This window comes from Lutra lutra, chromosome 8 (genome assembly GCF_902655055.1).
Source record: "Lutra lutra chromosome 8, mLutLut1.2, whole genome shotgun sequence".
Classification (NCBI taxonomy): Eukaryota; Metazoa; Chordata; class Mammalia; order Carnivora; family Mustelidae; genus Lutra; species Lutra lutra.
The window spans coordinates 3,286,140-3,305,502 of record NC_062285.1 but is presented as its reverse complement, the minus strand read 5'-3'; positions in this window follow the sequence as shown (position 1 = coordinate 3,305,502).

The following is a 19,363-nucleotide window of genomic DNA, read 5'->3' as shown; positions in this document are numbered from 1 at the left end:
GGGAGGGCTTGTTGAGAAGGGACAGACTTCTTGAGAGAAGATTAATGCAGACTAATGTGTGGGGACAGGAGACTTCCAGCACCCCAGTTACCTGCAAGGGCTTGCCGCCCCTGGTGGGAACACTGTCCTCATGTCCTTATGCTGCTTGGCATGTCAGCATTTCCATATTGGGGAGCCCGCTGCTGACACACACCTGCTTCCCACCCTCTCAGAGTGCGTGGACTGGAGCGGGACAGGGTTTAGGGGACAGAGACATTTCTGGGGGAGAAGTGTGGCTCTGGTCAGGTCGCCATAGATCTTTCCATGGTCACTGACCTCAGGGAGATGAGATCCTGGCTTCTGACTTTAAAAAGTGACCATGCAGCCCTGAGAGGTTAGACGGCAGTAGACATGCTCCGGGATGTGACCCTGGCTGTGAGCACGGCCACAGTGAAATAGCTCTTCCAGATTATACGCCAGCGAAGACAAACGGGGCACCCCGAAAAGGTACCCTGAGAAGGGGGTCATGCATACTTGGAGACGTAGTGGCTTTGCAGACAGTGCTTCTTTACTGGTACATTACTGAAAAGGGTCCAGCAGGGATTTGCTGCTTTGGTGGCAATGGCTGGGGCTGACTATTACCCCGGGTCCTGGAGTAAATGTCAGGAGCCATCTCTAGAGATCGTACCGGGTACTGTCTTAGTGGTTTCTTTTCTTTCCTTTCTTTCTTTTTTTTTTTTCTTTTTAATATTTTATTTATTTGAGATAGAACACCAGCAAGTGAGAGAGAGAGAGAGAGAACACAAGCAGGGAGAAGCAGACTCCCCGCTGAGCAGGGAACCCCCCCACCCCCGACGTGGGACTTGATCTCAGAACCCTGGAGTCATGACCTGAGCTGAAGGCAGATAATTAACTGACTGAGCAACCCAGGCACCCTGTCTTACTGGTTTCTTAATTCTCTTATGAAAGTAAGATTTCTTCACATTAGCCCACTCACCCGTGTGTTTCTCTCTTAGAGTATTAGCATTATTTAGTAAAGTAGGGGCACCACAGTGGGTCAGTTGGTTAAGCATTTTCCTTCAGCTGAGGTCACAATCCTGGGGTCCTGGGATCCAGCCCCACATCAGGCTCCTTGCTCAGCGGGAAGTCTGCTTCTCCCTCTGCCCTCAGACTCTCCTCCTTACTTGTGCTTTCTCTCTCAAATAAATAAATAAAATCTTTTTTAAAAAGACTTAATAAAGTAAGAAAATATTGTTTGAAATTCAAGATTTATGACATTTAAGTAAAAAATACGTGAGTACCTGGCTATTTAGAGCTGGTTTCAGTAGTGGATCTAAACCTCCTTGTGCCAGAGGCAAAGAAAGAGAAGGAGAGGAGAGGAGGGAGAAAATGGGAGGGGGAGGGGAGGAGAGGTGGATATTTGTGGGTGTTCCAGAAATAGAGCCCTTGCCCTGCTTCCCTAACACCCCTGTCTTGGCCTGCGTCTGGGGTGAGGGTCATCTAAGGAGATCCTAGATTCCTCACTGTCCCCAGCAGAGTGCAGGGAGCAGCCGGTATTTCTCCGGTATCCAGGAGGGACAGGCAAATATTTGTAAAGGAGATACTTTGCGTTTGCAGGGATGAGGACAACAATGTGTGGGACCCACCGGCTGGAGAAACAGGGGAGCCCAGGCATCTCCCAAGGCTGGGAAGCCTTGTGCGATGACCAGATTCCTCCCTCCCACCCCAGACTCCGGCAGTCATGTATCTCTGAAAGGCGGGCGCAATCCCAGCTAACATTGGCTGAAGTCGTCCTGAATTGGCCAAGATCAAGTTTTTGTCATTTGTTGAAAACGGGGCCCGATAAAAGGAATTAAACTGAACATCCCGTGTTAGCGTTTGAAGATTCATACGTAAAGAAGTCCAGCTCAGGGGGAGCTACTGGAGAGTTCTTGGGTTCCGGGGATTTATCGGTGTGTGTGCCCCTGGTTTCAGCACCTCTCTGACGGAATTGCAGGGGAAGAATCACTTTCCTTCACGTCATGTGGCTCTGGATGAGAGGAAACGGGAGCGGGGAGAGGGGGCGTATTTCAGTAAGGTCCCTGAATATCTGAGTGGAATTTAATAGGCTGAGTATATGGTGATGCATGACACCCGGAGGTCACCATTTACATGTCATGCAAAGGCAGTGTGGGTCCGAAGTGTGAAGAAAAGGCAGCAGCTTGTCATGGAAGCCCCAGATCTTTCTCCCCATGGTCTGTTTCCCTCCCTCAGACACTCACTAAGTCCCCAGGGATTTCATCATCTTCTTCGTCCTCCCAAATCGTATGTCCTTGTGTCCCACGGTCAAACAGAGGCAAGTGACACAGCGAGAGGCATTTGGACTTCTAGAACATCGCCGCCAAGATGCACCTCAGTCTGGCTCCGTGGCACTGTTTTTCTCTTACCGCTGTCACTTAATGGTTTCATTTCCTAATGAAAAGACACCCATGGAAATATTAAAACATGTTTATTTAACAATGTGCACGACCCGTCGGAAGATCAGGTCGAGTCCGCCGGTGGCAACAAGAGGAGAAAAACGACTTCCACACGTTAACGAGACTTTCTCCTGTCTGTGGAACTTGGGGATACAACACAGCCACTTGGCACTTTAACTTTCAAAACATATTGGAGTATATTTTGATTCATTAGCATGGAACAGAACTTTAGGCAAAGAGATGTATTATAAACTGCAATATGTTCCCTTTTATAATGAAACAAGCCACATTTTCAAGTTTGGAAAACGTTTAAATGCGCATGGTCATTATGAATTCCCTAACATTGCACTTACCCGGAGCGAATTTGGAATGTTCCCAAAGAGATTCTGTCTGATCTTATAACACAGAGCAGGAGGGAAGTCCAGAGCAAACGGAATTTGCACTTCTACTGGACATTTCATGGTGATGCTCTTTGTGGCCATCGTGGTCTATCTTAGTGTTTCATTTATGGTTTTCCAAAGGTCTTTCCGTAAAAAGCCATCAAATGCTCAAGGACAGCCGTCTTGATTTCATAATCACCGGCCAGTTAAGTGGGAAATCGAGTTGTAGCCTTCTTTTTATTTATTTTATTTTTTAATTTTAATTTTAATTAATTTATTTTTTTTAATTTATTTTTAATTTATTTATTTTTACTAACACATACTGTATTATTTGCCCCCGGGGTACAGGTCTGTGACTCATCAGGCTTCCACATTTCACAACCCTCCCCATACCCCTGTTGCAGCCGTCTGACTCATTACTGCTGCTTATGAAAAATGACAGCGTTGGGCAGAGAAGTGCTTTTTTGGGGGGGATGAACCGGCAAAGAGCCATCTCTCCTGTTTAATAATCTGTGTTTCACCTCTCCTTAGTGGGATCATATCTCAGATTCAGAGAGAAGATATTGAGATGTAAGAATATGATGATTCTCCCATTTTATTCACCTGGTGCCTTTGTCCCTCCCACGGATGATGGTAGTTTTCAGAAACGTCCTCGGCTCGTACCGAACACTCATCTGCTGGCTCAACGGACAAGTGTTCCTTCCCTTCGGGGATGATTTTGTCCTAAAGGAGGTAGTTGCCGCATCACCTTTTTAACGCACTAGCAGTGAATGCCTTGTCATCCATTCACTCAGGGACTGTTCCGGAGTAAAGCTCCCGCATGGAGAAAGCGGTCACACTGCTGTGAGGGTCCTGTCCCTGCAATCCGGCTAACCCATGACGGGCTCTCAAAAATCCCTGAGACCTAAAGGAAGATGGATCTCTAGGACCAAACAGAAGACGGATTTTACCGTATCCACCGTACCACACTGTCCCGCGCACACGCACACACACACACACACACACACACACACACAAACAGGAGTCATCCTACAACATGTTGTCATGGCAACAAAATTACTAAACACACTGGGAGAGAAAACACTTAGAAAAATTAAAAAAATCAGCATAAATTAAGGAGGACTTAAAATTGTATGTGTGTATATATGTATATATGTATATATACACACACATATGTGTGTATATATAAAAGTTTCTTGTTTTTTTTCTTAAGTGAGGGCCTTAAAATAAATGCAAATGCAATGTATAAGTTTAATAAAAAACAAATACCCTTTATTCCAAATTTGTGATTTCTGTAGCTTTTTAATTTTGAATGGTTCTTTCTGTAATCTAGTTTTCTGGGAATTTATTGTGCTTTTATCTTTGGCCTCCAACTCATCCAAATGATTACTGTAATTCCATTCATACTGGCAAGCATCTGGCCCTGACTTTGCTTTTTCTATTTTGTTCTCACTTTTATGAGTCTTTTCCCGGTCTCTCACACATTTCCTCACCTCAACCACCTGAAATTAAGCAAGTATCTTCCCTTCAAAATTCAGCACAAAAGGCAGACCGGCAGCCACCCTACTCCAAACACTTTTATTTGGGTTGCTGCCTTCCTTAAGCCATTCATTTTGTCATTCTGTGTCCATTTCATCCCACAACTCCTACCACATTTTTTTTTCCTAGAAAGAAGACCTAATGTACACTTGCACGAATCTTTCAGTGTCTTCCTCAGGCCAAGGCAGATGTATCCAACAAGACAAAGGGTGTATCAACAGAATGAGTTTACATAGTTCCTTTCTATGTATTTGCCAGAGTCTAAGGAGGCACTGATTTCAGAACTGAGGTGAATTTTTGCATATGTGTTACTCATGGTCACAGAAATAAGAAAACATCACATGGTCTGAAGGAATCAGTGGAGTGTGACATAGAAAAGGATGGAATGAGATTTGGAAAGGACTCTTACAAACTTGATTCCAAACCAACTTCTTGTTATTAATGTTAGAGGATGCTTTAAAAAGGGCTTTAACTGGGGTGCCTGGGTGGTGCAGTCACTTTAGTGTCTGACTCTTGGTTTTGGTTCAGGGCATGATCTCAGTGTCATGACATCGAGCCCCACGTCATGCTCTGTGATGGGCATGGAGCCTGCTTAAGATTCTCTCTCTCCCTCTCTCCCCCTCTTAAAAAAAAAAAAAAAGTGCTTTAACCGATGAAGTCAATGTCTTTGTCTGGATGTGGAAAGATTTATCTGATGTATTTTTTAAATTGAAGTTTAAATTTATGTAAAAAGAAATGCACAGATCTTCAATGTATAACTTCATGTAACTTTTTAAAAGTAAACTCTATATCCAATACGGGTCTTGAACTCACAACCCCGAGATCAAGAGTCAAGTGCTCTACCTGCTGACCCACAGGTGCCCCCAATCTCATGTATTTTGATGAATATATACACGGGTGACCAGTAACTCAGTCAAGACATGAGACATTCCCATCATCCCAGAAACTCCTCTTCTCGTCCCTTCCAGTAAATTCCCACTCCCTATTGGCAACAACTATTTTGATCTCTATCATCACAATTAGTTTTGTCTGTTCTTGAACTTGCTATAAATGAGATCATACAAAACATCTCCATTTGTATCCAGCTTCTTGGAGCAATGTGTCTCTGTGATTCATCCGTGTTGTTGCCTGTATCAGCAATTTACTCATTTTATTGCTGATCCAAGTTCTGTGAGAAGATTACAAAACGTTAATCTGTTCCACTGTTGACCAAATTTGGATTGTTCTCAGTTTGGGGCTATTAGGAATGAAAACATGCTAAAAACAGTCTTGTGCAAGTGTTTTTTGTGGACACTGTTTTCATTTCTCTTGAGTAAATACCTAGAAATAAAATCGCAGGGTCATGAGGTAGGAGCATGTTTAGCTTTGGAAGAAAATGCCGATTTTCCAAACTGGTCGTACCACTTGACATGCTCATCGTTAGTGTAAGAGACTTGCCTGGTCCTCATCCTCATTGTTGGCACTGGATAGTAGCGTTCTGCTGAGTTGATGACTCAGTAAGTTTTTACTGTACGTTTCTCTGATGGCTAATGACGTGGAAACCCTTTTAAAATGCTTGTTAGAGGGGTGCCTGGGTGGCTCAGTGGGTTAAAGCCTCTGCCTTCGGCTCAGGTCATGATCTCAGGGTCCTGGGATAGAGCCCCACATCGGGCTCTCTGCTCAGCAGGGAGCCTGCTTCCCCTCCTCTCTCTCTCTGCCTGCCTCTCTGCCTACTTGTGATCTCTCTCTGTCAAATAAATAAAATCTTTAAGAAAAATAAAATGTGCTTGTTAGAAATTTGCCTTTAATTTTTCTTTTTTTTTTTTTAAAGATTTTATTTATTTGACAGACAGAGATCACAAGTAGGCAGAGAGGCAGGCAGAGAGAGAGAGGGAAGCAGGCTCCCTGCTGAGCAGAGAGCCCGAAGCGGGACTCGATCCCAGGACTCTGAGATCACGACCCGAGCCGAAGGCAGCGGCTTAACCCACTGAGCCACCCAGGCGCCCCTGCCTTTAATTTTTCAAGATTTTTCTCTTTCTTTGAATTTTTTGGTATTACTTATTTGGTATTATTACCAGCATGGAGAAATTCTTTATAAATCTGAAGTCAAGTCTTTTCGCAGACATATGTATTGTGATGTATTCTCCTAGTTTGTGGCTTACTTTTCCATTTTCTTAACCTTTGACGCCTAGGAGATTTAATCATGATGAAATCTGTTTTATTGTTTTTCTTTTCTTTCAGAGTCGATGCATTTTGTGTGCTAAGAAATCTTTGCCTACCCCAAAGCTGTGAAGATACTCTCTTATGTTTTCTTCTGGAAGCTTTATGTTTCTGTTTGCACGTTTTTCTCCATGGGATGAGCTAACATCTGGGATTCATTCCCCCCTTGTTGTTTCCATCCAGTGGTCCAGCACTGTGTGTGCAAATACTTTTCTTTCCACATGGCACTGTCAAGGTGCCTTCATGAGGGTCTGTTTCTCTACAATCTACTTTTTAACCTTATGCCAACAAGATGCTCTGTGGATTACAGTAGCTCTGTAAGTCTTGAAATCAGGCAGTTTGAGTCTTGCAAATCTGTTCTCCAAACGTATATTCTTAAATGTAAAAGGCCAATAATTATTTTGGCATAAGGAGATAATATATGAATACACGCATAAGTAAATTTATATATTGCCTCGCTCCCCTATGGACACAACTAGAACCTGTAAGCTGTGGTTTATCCTCGGGGAATGGAAGTTGCTACTGAAATGAGGGCAGAGTCTTGCACTTTTGATTTTATACTTTGTTGAAGATATGTTTAATTCTTTTAAATGAACGCCTTAATTACTTGCATTTTTAAGTGTGTTCATGATGAGATATGAATCTTTTTTCCTTAACATTGCATTTTATTTAAATTTTTATTTTTATTTTATTTTAATCCCAGTATAGTTAGCATGCAGTGTTATATTAGTTTCAGGTATACAATATGGTGATTCAATGTTTCCATATATTACATAGTGCTCTTCGTGAGTAAGTGTACTTTTATTTTTTTAAAAAGATTTTATTTATTTATTTGACAGAAAGAGAGACCACAAGCAGGCAGACAGGTAAGCAGAGAGAGAGAGAGAGAGGGAAGCAGGCTCCCCGCTGAGCAGAGAGCCAGATGCGGGGCTCGATCCCAGGACCCTGAGATCATGACCTGAGCTGAGGGCAGAGATTTAACCCACTGAGCCACCCAGGCACTCCAATAAGTGTACTTTTAATCCCCATTGCGTGTTTCCCCCATTCCCCACCACCTCCCCTCTGGTGACCAGCAGTTGGTTCTCTAGAGCAAAGAGTTTGTTTCTTGGTTTATTTCTTTTTTTTTTCTTTGTTTCTTCAATTCCACATATGAGTGAGATCATATGGTACTTATCTTTCTCTGACTTATATCATTTAGCATAATACCCCCTAGCTCCATCCACGTCATTGCAAATGACAAGATTTCTTTCCTTTTGATGGCAGAGTAATATTCCATTATATATATATATATATATACCACCCCTTCTTTTTTTTTTAAAGATTTTATTTATTTGACAGACAGAGATCACAAGCAGGCAGAGAGGCAGGCAGAGAGAGAGAGAGGAGGAAGCAGGCTCCCCACTGAGCAGAGAGCCCGTTGTGGGACTCGATCCCAGGACCCTGAGATCATGACCTGAGCCAAAGGCAGAGGCTTTACCCACTGAGTCACCCAGGTGCCCCCTAGACCACCCCTTCTTTATCCATTCATCTGTCAATGGACACTTCGCCTGCTTCCATAATTTCGCTATTGTAAATAATGTTGCAATAAATGTAGGAATGTACATAGCCATTCAAATTAGTGTTTTTTGTTTTCTTTGAGTAAATACCCAGCAGAGGAATTGCTGGGTTGTAGGGTAGGTCTATTTTTAACTTTCTGAGGAAACTCCATACTGTTTTCCACAATGGCTGCACCAGTTTGCATTCCCAACAATGCAAAAGTGTTCCCCTTTCTCCATGTCCTCAGCAACACCGTTGTTTCTTGTGTTGTCTATTTTAGCCATTCTGACAGGTGTGTAGTATCTCACGTTAACTTTGATTTGTATTTCCCTGGTGATGCGTGATGTTGAGCATCTTTTCAGGTGTCTACTGGCCATCTCGATGTCTTCACTGGAGGACTATCCATTCCTGTCTTCTGTATTCTATTTAAAACTTAGAAAGCACTTTTCTCTAAACAAATTTACCAATTTCTCATTAACAGGTAGAGCTGATGGAAAAAGGAAGAAAACTCTTATTTGTGATTACCTGGTGTGGGTCAATGCTTACAAATACATTCTCTCAACAAGAAGACATTACTGGCTCAGAGGTGTGGGGGAAATGTTCCAGGTGACTTGGTCAGTAGGTGACACAGGTGGTACATGACTCTGTGACATTTTAAAGTCATCTCTCTCTCTCTCTCTCTTTTTAAATATATTACCTATTTATTTAAAAAAAAAAAGAAGAGAAAAAGAAAAAGAGACTTACCTTGCACAGGTACACAGGACTTGAGAAAGAGAATGCTGCTGCGGCTGGTGCACATGGCCTTCTGCCAAGGCTGGCAGGAATGACACAAAGCTCCCCAGGAAAGGCCTCCTCCATACTCACAGAGGCCCATGGGTCTGAGCTGAGTGTCCCTCACCGGTAGCGTGCTCAGTGTCTGTCCAGAAGCAACTCCAGGTGTCTTTACTAAGAAACAGGAAGACCATTCTTTACATCCTGGGGAAAGACCAAGTGTGGCTTTCAAGACCTCAGGGAAAGAATTTTCAGACTGTGAGCATAGAGTCACTGTGAGCCATCAAACCGTGGGACATTGCAAAACTGTGGACAGGGTTAGATGGCCCTCAGTGAAAAACAAAGTCAGACCTTGACAGTACACCCAGGGAAATACCACACATACCAAGTGCTTAATGAAAAGATTTTCCAAAAAGCTACAGACAGAGCAAGGCTTTGTCTGTCATCCTAGAAGTGCACATCCCCCTTGACTCACAGCACAGAAACAGCCTCGAAAGGAACGACCTCGTCTTCCCATGACCCCACCAGCATGCACGCTGCCCTCCTGCTGGGAAGGATGAGATGGGGGCTTCTGTGTACGGCCAGGCTGGACCAGCTTTCGGCTTCATACCACTGCACACGCTGGGTCTCTCTCTGTCCTCAGTCTACCCCTCCATCCAAGGATCATTCCTGTCTCTTGACAAAACTGCTCTCCCAGGTGTTGTCCCAAAGTGCAGCAGAGCTTCCTTGATGCAGACCCCACTCTTGTGTGGCTTTTTCTGGAGGAGACCTTGGGAGAGTTGATGTGCTGTGCTTCTGCTGCCCTCCCTCACCTCCCCCTGCACTCTCCGTCAGCCAGTGCCAGTGGCTTCAGCCCACCTGCGTGCCCATGACATCCACGCTCTTCCCTCTCCCAGAGAAGCAGTCTTCATTCTCACCTGCTGTTGCAAACTTCTTATATTCTTTTATGTATTTCTTGTATTCCCACAGCCTTGCTCCTACATGACTCCGCATTACCTGCCTTTATGTTGTGTTTAAAGTAAAAGCCCAATATGTCCTCATTAATATGAAAATAAACATGAACCTTCTCCTTAAAACATATGGGATCTCCCTTAAGCATATGGGATCGTCTTAAATATCAGTAGAATAGCAATTTGGAAAAAATGACCTCCGATATCAAGGCATGTGTCTTTCCCTATGGTTCCTAAATTTGACAATATCTGTCTTGAGTATGAATTGTTTGAGACAACCTCACAGATCTGGCCTTACCCACCCAAGTTTCCATGAAGGGGGTTCTTACCTGAACGGCCCCCTCCACACAACTAATTTTGGTTGTCACTATTTATTGGGTTTTTAACTGTTTATCGGGTTTTTAACTGGTTGCCGCTGTTTATTGGGTTTTTAACATAGGAAAACCTATGGGAAGCCACTTGGCTATTAATTCGTGTTTTATGGGGACGAAAGAAAGGATTATGTGATAGACAGTAACATATGTATGATCATGTCTCCAGACATACCTAGCAAGTCAGAGACCGTGCACATAGCCCGCCATGTGCGGTTTTCACTCAGGCACGGGCCACCGAAGTCAGATGTGGCTGTGGGAAACGTGTGCGTCTTCCTCTGGTCAGGTCCTCTTCTCTCCTCACGCCTTGCTCTGTGTGCCTCTCTCGTGCTGTTCTGTGTCATTTTCCCAGAATTCTCCTTCATCCCGCGGCCATTATGATCATTGAAGAGACTTCTTGTCATGTTTCTGACCATGGGTCTCTATGTTTCAGACTTGAAGCCAGAGATCAGAAGCAGGGAGTGGAGAGTTGTAGGCTAACTATGTCTGAAGATGTTCTTGTGTGTGCATGTGTGTGTCCCACAACAAACTTTATTTTAAAAAGGTGAATGATTTCTTAAGTTAAAGATCAGGGTATTTCAACTAAGAGGAAATTTCCAATTTCTTTTGAAACAGCAGGAAATCTAGGCCAGTGTTTCCGTCTGTAGAGCAGTCATCGACAGGTGTGGAGCTGTGGCTCTCTTCTTAGTAGATTTCATGGGGTCCCAGGCTCACCTCCATCTTCTCCAGAGTTACCGACCACCATTTTCTTTTCCTTTTCCTTTTTTTTTTTTTTTTCCTCTTGACCCCCCCTTGGCATATGAACGGGTGCATTCTGAGTCCAGTCCACCATCGAGCCCCCTTGCTCTGCGCACCCTGAGGGATGGACAGGCCTGTGGCTCTCCCTCCTGTCTGCTCCCACCCCATTCCTGCTGGTCCTGTAAAATGCCTGGACCCAGAAAGTTGCCACCTCGTTCATTAAACATGACACAAAACGCCTGCCTCTCTTGTCCTCGGTTACTAAGGGTGGTTTCGAGTTTTCTGAGGAAGAGAGCTCTGTGGAACCTGTCTGGCTTTGGGCAGGACGGACGCGTCCTTCATGTGGAGCATCCTTGAGAATGTCTTCGCTGCCAGTGGGAGCTGTCCCCATGCTGCCAAATTTCCCCCTGGCACAGCCCCCAGGGGGTTAGTGCTCAGCTACTTCCTACCCTGTGTGCATCTGTGAGCGAAAAACAAGCAATCAGCTCACCCCGAATGAAATTACCTGGGAGCCCGTGCCTCTCTTTTCCTCAGCAAATTTGACCCAAGGGAGATAAAGCAACGTAATCTGTTTTTGTTCAGGTTACATTGTGGTCACTGGGGCTTCCTGCTATTCATTTATACACCATGTTAGTGCGAATGCAAAAATGCTGTGACTATCCACGCCTACTGATGAACAATAGCATTGTCGACTTTTTCTTCTGGGAAAGGTTCAAATTCCTTTTGAATTTGTCTGACACGCATTTGAAGTTGTTTCATCAACAACCCATCCCCCAGTTCCTTACTTAAATGGCATGACCATGACTGTTTCGAGTGTCTTGAGGTGTAGAATTAAGGGTTTTACACATCTGTCACTACACTAATCCTATTTTTCCAGGAAAAGCACAGCATTTTTGGCTTCCAAGAATGCTCCCTTCATTATGTGTGGCCTGGATGCCAGTTTGTACCGGGTTAAGCTCTAACGGCTGATTCAAGTTGGAGCCACCATCCTTTACTGTCTTCAGTGCGGGCTGATGTGAGAGGGGACTGCTTAGACTTCCTGATAGGAAAGAATTATAGGCAATTTTCATATTATCAGCAAACATGCCTTTGAATATTTATCCTTCAAACAGCCATAGCTCCAGGAGGAAAACATGACCACACTTGGTAATAAATCCTGTTCCTGTAACAATGTCAATCTCCCTTTTCATTAATAGCTCAGTGAAGAACATGTGTCTTTTGTAAACATCTCAGATGGATTTCGGAGCAGCAGGTGGATTCAACAGAAATGTTGTAAGGAGACCAAACAGCACACGCTCGTTACCCTCCTCTCATCAAAAAGGCAGACTCGCCGTGGGATTGGCACTCCTCTGCTCTCCGAGGGCATCTCTGTCCCATAAATGTCCTCTCAGCCAAGGGCATAGGACTAAATAATAGGACTCAAAAAACCACAGAAACCAGAAAATAAAAAGCTAGTCAGCACGAGCGTGTTTTCTTCCCATCCATCCTCTGTTCCCTGGCTTGTAATTACTCAATAATGTCCAACGAGGTGTAGTTTAAAAAGTGACAAAAGGGTTTCTTCTTCATCCCGGAGACACATTCAAGTTTTACTCGGCACGGCGTGCTGGCAGGTGTCACTCTGGATGCCGTGGTGGGCAATGCTGGCCTCTGCTCCCGTCCCCTCCACAGAAGCTGCCACGGTTCATCGCAACTATGACCAGTAAGTGTAAATTTATACTTACTTACACTTAAACTTACAGTAAGTGTAAATTTACAGTTATTGGTCATAGATTTCAGTCCCAGGGCTAGAAGGGAAGTTTTGTGAATATTTTTAATTTTTCTTTTTTTTTTTCCATCCATTCAACTCTTCCTTCATGTCCCGCACCTCACCTTGTCTCATCTCGTGTTCCGTTTTCTCTCTCCAAGGACTGTGTGAAGTATAATTTTAAGTGCCCACATGAGTCACTCCTGTTGGAGAGACATGGTGGTACGGTTTCTGAAAGGACGGGACTTTGTGGGGTGTATGCTTCAGGATAGACTAGGATTTGCTGCATAATAGGTTGGTTTTGAAACCACTGCCTTGCACAGCCACCGTCACATCTTGCTTGGAGGGCATCCACTCCAGGTATGGGGGCTCTCCATGTGGCTCTCCGAAGCGTGTCGCCAAGCCAGCCGTGGCAATGGCAGCCTCCTTGGTGGGCACTGGGGGAAGGAGGAGTTGCAAAGTGTCATGGGGCTTCTTTATTCCCTCAGCCAGGACTGACCGACAGTGCACCTCTGCTCACCTCTCACTGGCCAGGCCTGACGCCAGAACCTCCCCGAACAGCAAGGAAGCTGGGTGGTCTGTTTTGCTTGTGTTAAGAACACAGCACCTGGGTTGAGATTTGGTAAACGTGCAGTGGCTGGGGTGTATGGGTTGAGGCTCGGGGGTCCAGCCCCCTTGCTTTCTCTGCAACACATCCTGGTGTTCATTTGACAACCTGTTTTAGAGGCAAATATCAGTGTTAACACCAAATGCTCTGGATTTATGCCCATTCTCTTGGCACTCACCACGATTAGTTTGGTAACATTAAACCTCAAACTAGAGGATACAGCCCCTTAATAAGAACTGGGGATTTAAACACTCTGTTTAAGAACTGAGTTGGTTGGGGCGCCTGGGTGGCTCAGATGGTGAAGCGTTTGCCTTCGGCTCAGGTCATGATCCCAGGGTCCGAGGATCAAGTCCCGCATCGGGCTCCTTACTCAGTGGGGAGTCTGCTTCTCCTTCTCCCTCTGTCTTCTGCTCCCCCTGCTCGTGTATGCTCTATCTCTGTCAAATAAATAGATAAAATCTTTAAAATTAAAAAAAAGAAGAACCAAGTTGGTTATCAGTTAAGTGACATATAACCTTGGACATACCTGATTTGAAAGTTAGAATTGAAACTCAAGGCTGGAAAGCATCGCATATTCCCAGTGAGGTCATCTCTAACTCTCCCTGATGTGGGCAGGCATGTTAGGTTGGTCCACAGGCCAACTCACGGTCTGGCCCTCTGCAAACCAGTTAGCCTTTCCTACTCTCTTTTCCCCTAATTTATTTTCTGACCATAAAAAAGAACACATGTTTATTGTGATAAATTTGAAACTTATTGACAGTTATAAGGAAATTACAGAATAAAATAATCTTACCATGTCAGTGTTTCTATTCATTCATGTCTGTGTGTATGTGTATCTACACATATGTATATATTTAAACAAAGTTGATAGTTACATAATATCATCTTGGATCACACGTTTTACCAGACATAAAAATATGAAGATTATATTTCCATGCTAATAATTATTCCTTGAAAGCATAGTATTAAAATTTGACAGTAGGATAGAAGCACAAAGAGTTAACAGTCCTATATATTGTTGAGTCATTTCCCTATTTTGGGTATTTAAGAAATCTCTATTTCACAGTGCTCCATGTAATGCTGCAGGAACCATCGTTATAAATAAATATTGCGTATATCTCTGATAATTTCTTCTGAAGACACATCAAGAATTATAATAGTGGGAACATAACGATGTTAAATATTATTTATGTATGTTGCCAAATTACCCTGGAAAATCCTGAATACAGCACTATAATTTTCTTTTAAAACTTTCCTCTTAAAATAATTTATATATAGTATTGTTTTATTATTTTAATTTCATTTCTGGTGGTTGAACAGGTCAGGATTTTTATCACACATGTATTGATTGGTTATACTTCTTTTGTTAATTGCTTTTCTATCCCCAGTTTTTCTAATAGGTCATTGTACTTTCTTGTTTTCTTTTAAAAATTCATTTTAAATGAGTACTATCCATGTTAACCCTTTAAATTCTGGCTGCAGATATTTAACCATGATGATAATCGTACTTTTAATCTTGGATTAAAAGAGAAGAAGACACACACATGGGAAGTTAGCAGGCTGAAGGAAGAATGTTGAGTAAACCACAAAAGCATGAGTCATGTAGTAAGGCTCCTAACAATCACTATTTTTTGACTGCTCACCGTGGGAATGGACTGATACGCTCCACCTACATTAGCGGCTGAAGACTTCCGAACAATGGGCATTCTTCTTCCTTGTGTGCAGGTGAGGGAGCTGAGGGTTAGCAAGATCACACAGCTTCTCCAGCAGCTAGCATCTTGGGGAGCCGCGATCCAAATCCTGGTTTGGTGTGCTCCAAGGCCTGCCTTCCGAGCGTGACTCTCATCAGAATGGGCTCAGCCACAGGCATCGTGGGTTGTCTGGGAATGAGCTTGCAGGGAATCCTCCAAGAGCTGCTGGAGCCCTCTCTAGGATCCCGGTGGCCAAGCTTCATCCTACTGGTGCGGCCGCGATCTTCGGCACTCCCGGCCCTCTGCCGCGCATTCAAGTCTCACGGGAAGAACTGAAAAAGTCTGAAAGCAGTGCCTCTAATGAAAGTGTCATGTCCTGAATCGTCCTGGGAGAGTTTCTGAAATTACTTTTCCTTTGCACCGGGGATTACAAAATACATAAAATGCATGGGGAAGATTTCACCGTATGTAAAGGATCCCTGAGATTGAAGGACTTTGGGGTGAAATCTCTGAGGGCCTCTAACACAGAACCACGTGCCCAGTGGACTTCAACCCTCTCGGAGCTGTGCAAACATGAGGGCTCCCACACCCAGGTTCTCATGAGAGAAACCCTAGAACCTACCAGAAAGCAGAAATAAGAAACCAAACCAGCACTGTGGAATGACTGTTTCACTGTGAATCTGCATTTCCTCGCACATAAGTGGGAGGGAGGAGATGAGATTGAACATCCTTGGCTCAGGCACTGTGTCGAAAAGACCCTCATCTAGATTCTGCCTATGCATGTGACTTAATATCGATCTGGGAATTGTCTCAGACTTTGTGCTTACACTGCCTTACATTAAGGAACTTAAAGATCAATTCCATCTTGCACTACTCGTCTTTTCCAGACCAGTATGGTTCTGTTTTCCAGAGAGCCTTGGCAGAAGGCACAGGCTGGGGGGCCTTGTTGAATGGGGTGGGGCGCCGGGAGCCCAGGGAGTCTGAGCCTATGTTCTCTGGTCAGGTAGGAGGTGAAGGGAGGGACCAGCGTGACTCATCATCGGCAAGTCCAATTCAAATTCTGGAAATCGATCCCATTTCAGAAAAGCTGAAGGGGTTCCACGTTACTCATTTACATTCCTTCCTTGATGATTAAACGGTTACTAAGTACTTGTGCATGGGAAGCACTTTCACTTTCTAGGATCCTGATTACAAGTTTGGAAAATTATATTAAAATCTCTCAATAGTCATGCTACTTGCTTAGTGCTTTTAGAAATTTACTCAAAACAATTGTCAGATATGCTCCTACAGGTTGATTATGAGGATCAAAGCATTATTTTGTTTAGAATAAAAATGTTATTTAAAAATAAATTGTTCTGGGGTACCTGGTGACTCAGTCATTAAGCAACTGCCTTTGGCTCAGGTCATGATCCCAGGGTGCTGGGATCGAGTCCCACATGGGGCTCCCTGCTCAGCGGGAAGCCTGCTTCTCCCTCTCCCACTCCCCCCTGCTTATGCTCCCTCTCTCGCTGTGTCTCTCTCTGTGAAATAAGTAAATAAAATGTTAAAAAAATAAAAATAAATTGCTCTGTCTCTGTCTCTCTCTCTCACACACACACACATGCAATTATTAAACCATGTGATTGTTGTTATATTAAAGTTAAATAATTGATTGGTTTACAAAATAATTAACCTTTGAACTAGCAGCATTTGTTGAGAGTAGAGAATTTGTAATCTCTTCCTAGCCACTGGAAAATGGGGCCATATTGTTTTTTATTTTCCCATAGAGAACAAAATAGTACTGAGAATTATTTTTAAATGCCTCTAACTCTCATGAAAATGTGAGTAATTTTCTTGAAGTAGTGCTTACTTTTTCATTTATTTTTTTATTCAAGCATAGTTAACATGCAGGGTTATATTAGTTTCAGGTGTACAATAGAGTGATTTAACAATTTCGTGCATTTCTCAGTACTGGTCACAAGTGTGTTCTTAATCTCCTTGATCTATATCTCCCATCTCCCTACCCAACTCCCTTCCGGTGACCACCAGTGTGTTCTTTCTATTTAAGAGTCTGTTTTTCTTTATTTCTTTTTTTTTTCTCTGTTTATACATTTGCTTTGTTTCTTAAATTCCATATATGACTGAAATCATATGGCATTTACCTTTCTCTGTCTGATTTATTTCACTTAGCAATATACTCTCTAGATCCAGTCATGTTGTCGCAAATGGCAAGTTTTTTTAATTGATGAGTAATATTCCATTGTACATATATACCACATTTTCTTTACTCATTCATTATGGATGGACACTTGGGTTGTTTCCATGTTTTGGCTATTGTAAATAATGCTTCAGTAAACATAGGGGTGCATACATATTTTCGTGTTAGTGTTTTCATTTTCTTTGGGTAAATACCCAGTACTAGAATTGGCAGATCATGCAGTATTTCTATTTTTAACTTCTGGAGGAAACTCCCCCATTCTTTTTCCAACATGGTTGCACCAGTTTGCCTTCCCACCAACAGAGCATGAGGGTTCCTTTTTCTTCACAGCCTTGCTAACTCTTGTTATTTCTTGTGCTTTTGATTTTAGCCATTCAGACAGGTGTTAGATAATATCTCATTGTGGTTTTAATTTGCATTTCCCTGATGGTGAGTGATGCTGAGTATCTTTTCCTGTGTCTGTTGACCATCAACATTTATTCCTTGGAAAAAATGTTTATTCAGGTCCTCTGACCGTTTTTTAATTGGACTATTTAGTTTTTTTGTGTTGAGTTGCATAAGTTCTTCATGTATTTTGGGTATTAACCTTTTATTAGATATGTCATTTGTAAATATCTTCTCCCATTCCGCAGGTTGCCTTGTTGTTCTGTTGATGGATTCTTTAACTCTGTGAAAGCTTTTTATTTCAGTGTAGTACCAATAATTTAATTTTGCTTTTGTTTCCCTTGCCCTTGGAGACATAGTCTAGAAAAATGTTTCCATGACTAATGTCAAAGAAGCTACTGCCAATATTTTCTTCTAGGAATTTTATAGTTTCAGGTCTCACATTTATGGTTTCAGGTCTCACTTAACAGGATATACAACTGTTACATCATTTTGTTGGATTGTTCCCTTTATCATTATGTAGTGTCCTTTGTCTCTTGTTAATCTTTGTTTTATTTTCTTCTAAGTAAACTCTACACCCAACATGGGTCTTGAACTCACAGCCCTGAGATTAAGAGTTGCATGCTCTACTGACTGAGCCAGTCAGGTGCCTCTAAAATTTTTGTTTTAAATTCTGTGCTGTCCAGTATAAGTATTACCACCCCAGCTTTCTTCTCATATCCATTTGTGTAGTAAATGTTGTTATGTCTCCTCACTTTCAGTTTGCATTTATCTTTAGATCTGAAGTGACTCTCTTGTAGGCAGAATGTAGATGGTTCTTACATCCTTAGCCACTCGGTCAGTCTTTGTCTTTCCGCTGGAGCCTTTAGTCCATTGACATTCAAAGTAGTTATTGATAGGTATGTATTTATTGCCATTTCGTTACTTGTTTTCCAGCTTTTTTTGTAGTTCTTCTCTGTCCTTCTTGCTATCTCCCATTGTGGTTTGATAACTTGCTTCAGTGATATTCTCGAATTCCTTTTTGTTTATTTTTTGTGTATCTATTACTGGCTTTTGATTTAAGGTTACCGTTAGGTTCAGATATAACATTTTATTCATATAGCCATCTGTATTAAGTTGATGCTTGCTTAATTTTGAACTCATTCTAAAAGCACTAAATTTTTACTTTCCCTTCACATTTTATGTATGGGGGTCATATTTTATGTTTTTTTTTTTTATTTTGTGAATCCTTTGACTGATTTTTATAGATATAATTTATTTTACTCCTTTTGTGCTTTAACCTTGTACTGGTTTCATAAGTGACTTTCTACCAGTTTTATTATGTTTGTGTTTCCCTGTGAGATTTTTTCCCCTTTCTTAGCTTTCTTACTCCTGCTTATGGTCTTTCCTTTCTACTCAAAGAATCCCATTGAACATTTCTTGTAAGGCTGGTTTTGTGGATATGAACTCCTTTAACTTCTGTTTGCCTGGGAAGCTGTTTATGTCTCCTTCTATTCTGAGTGATAGCCTTGCTGAATACAGTATTCTTGGTTGCAATTTTTTCCTCTCAGCACTTTGTATGTATCATGCCACTTTCTTTGGGCCTGCAGAGTTTCTGCTGAAAAAGCAGCTGATAGCTTCATGGGGTTTCCCTTGTATGTAACTGTCTTATCTTGTGGCTTTAAAAATTATCTCTTCATCAGTACTTTTTACCATTTTAATTATTCTGTGTCTTGGTGAAGACCTCCTTGAGTTGATTTTGACAGGAGTTCTCTGTGCCTCCTGGATCTGGCTGTCTGGTTCCGTCCCCAGATTCACGAAGCTTTCTGCTACTATTTTCAG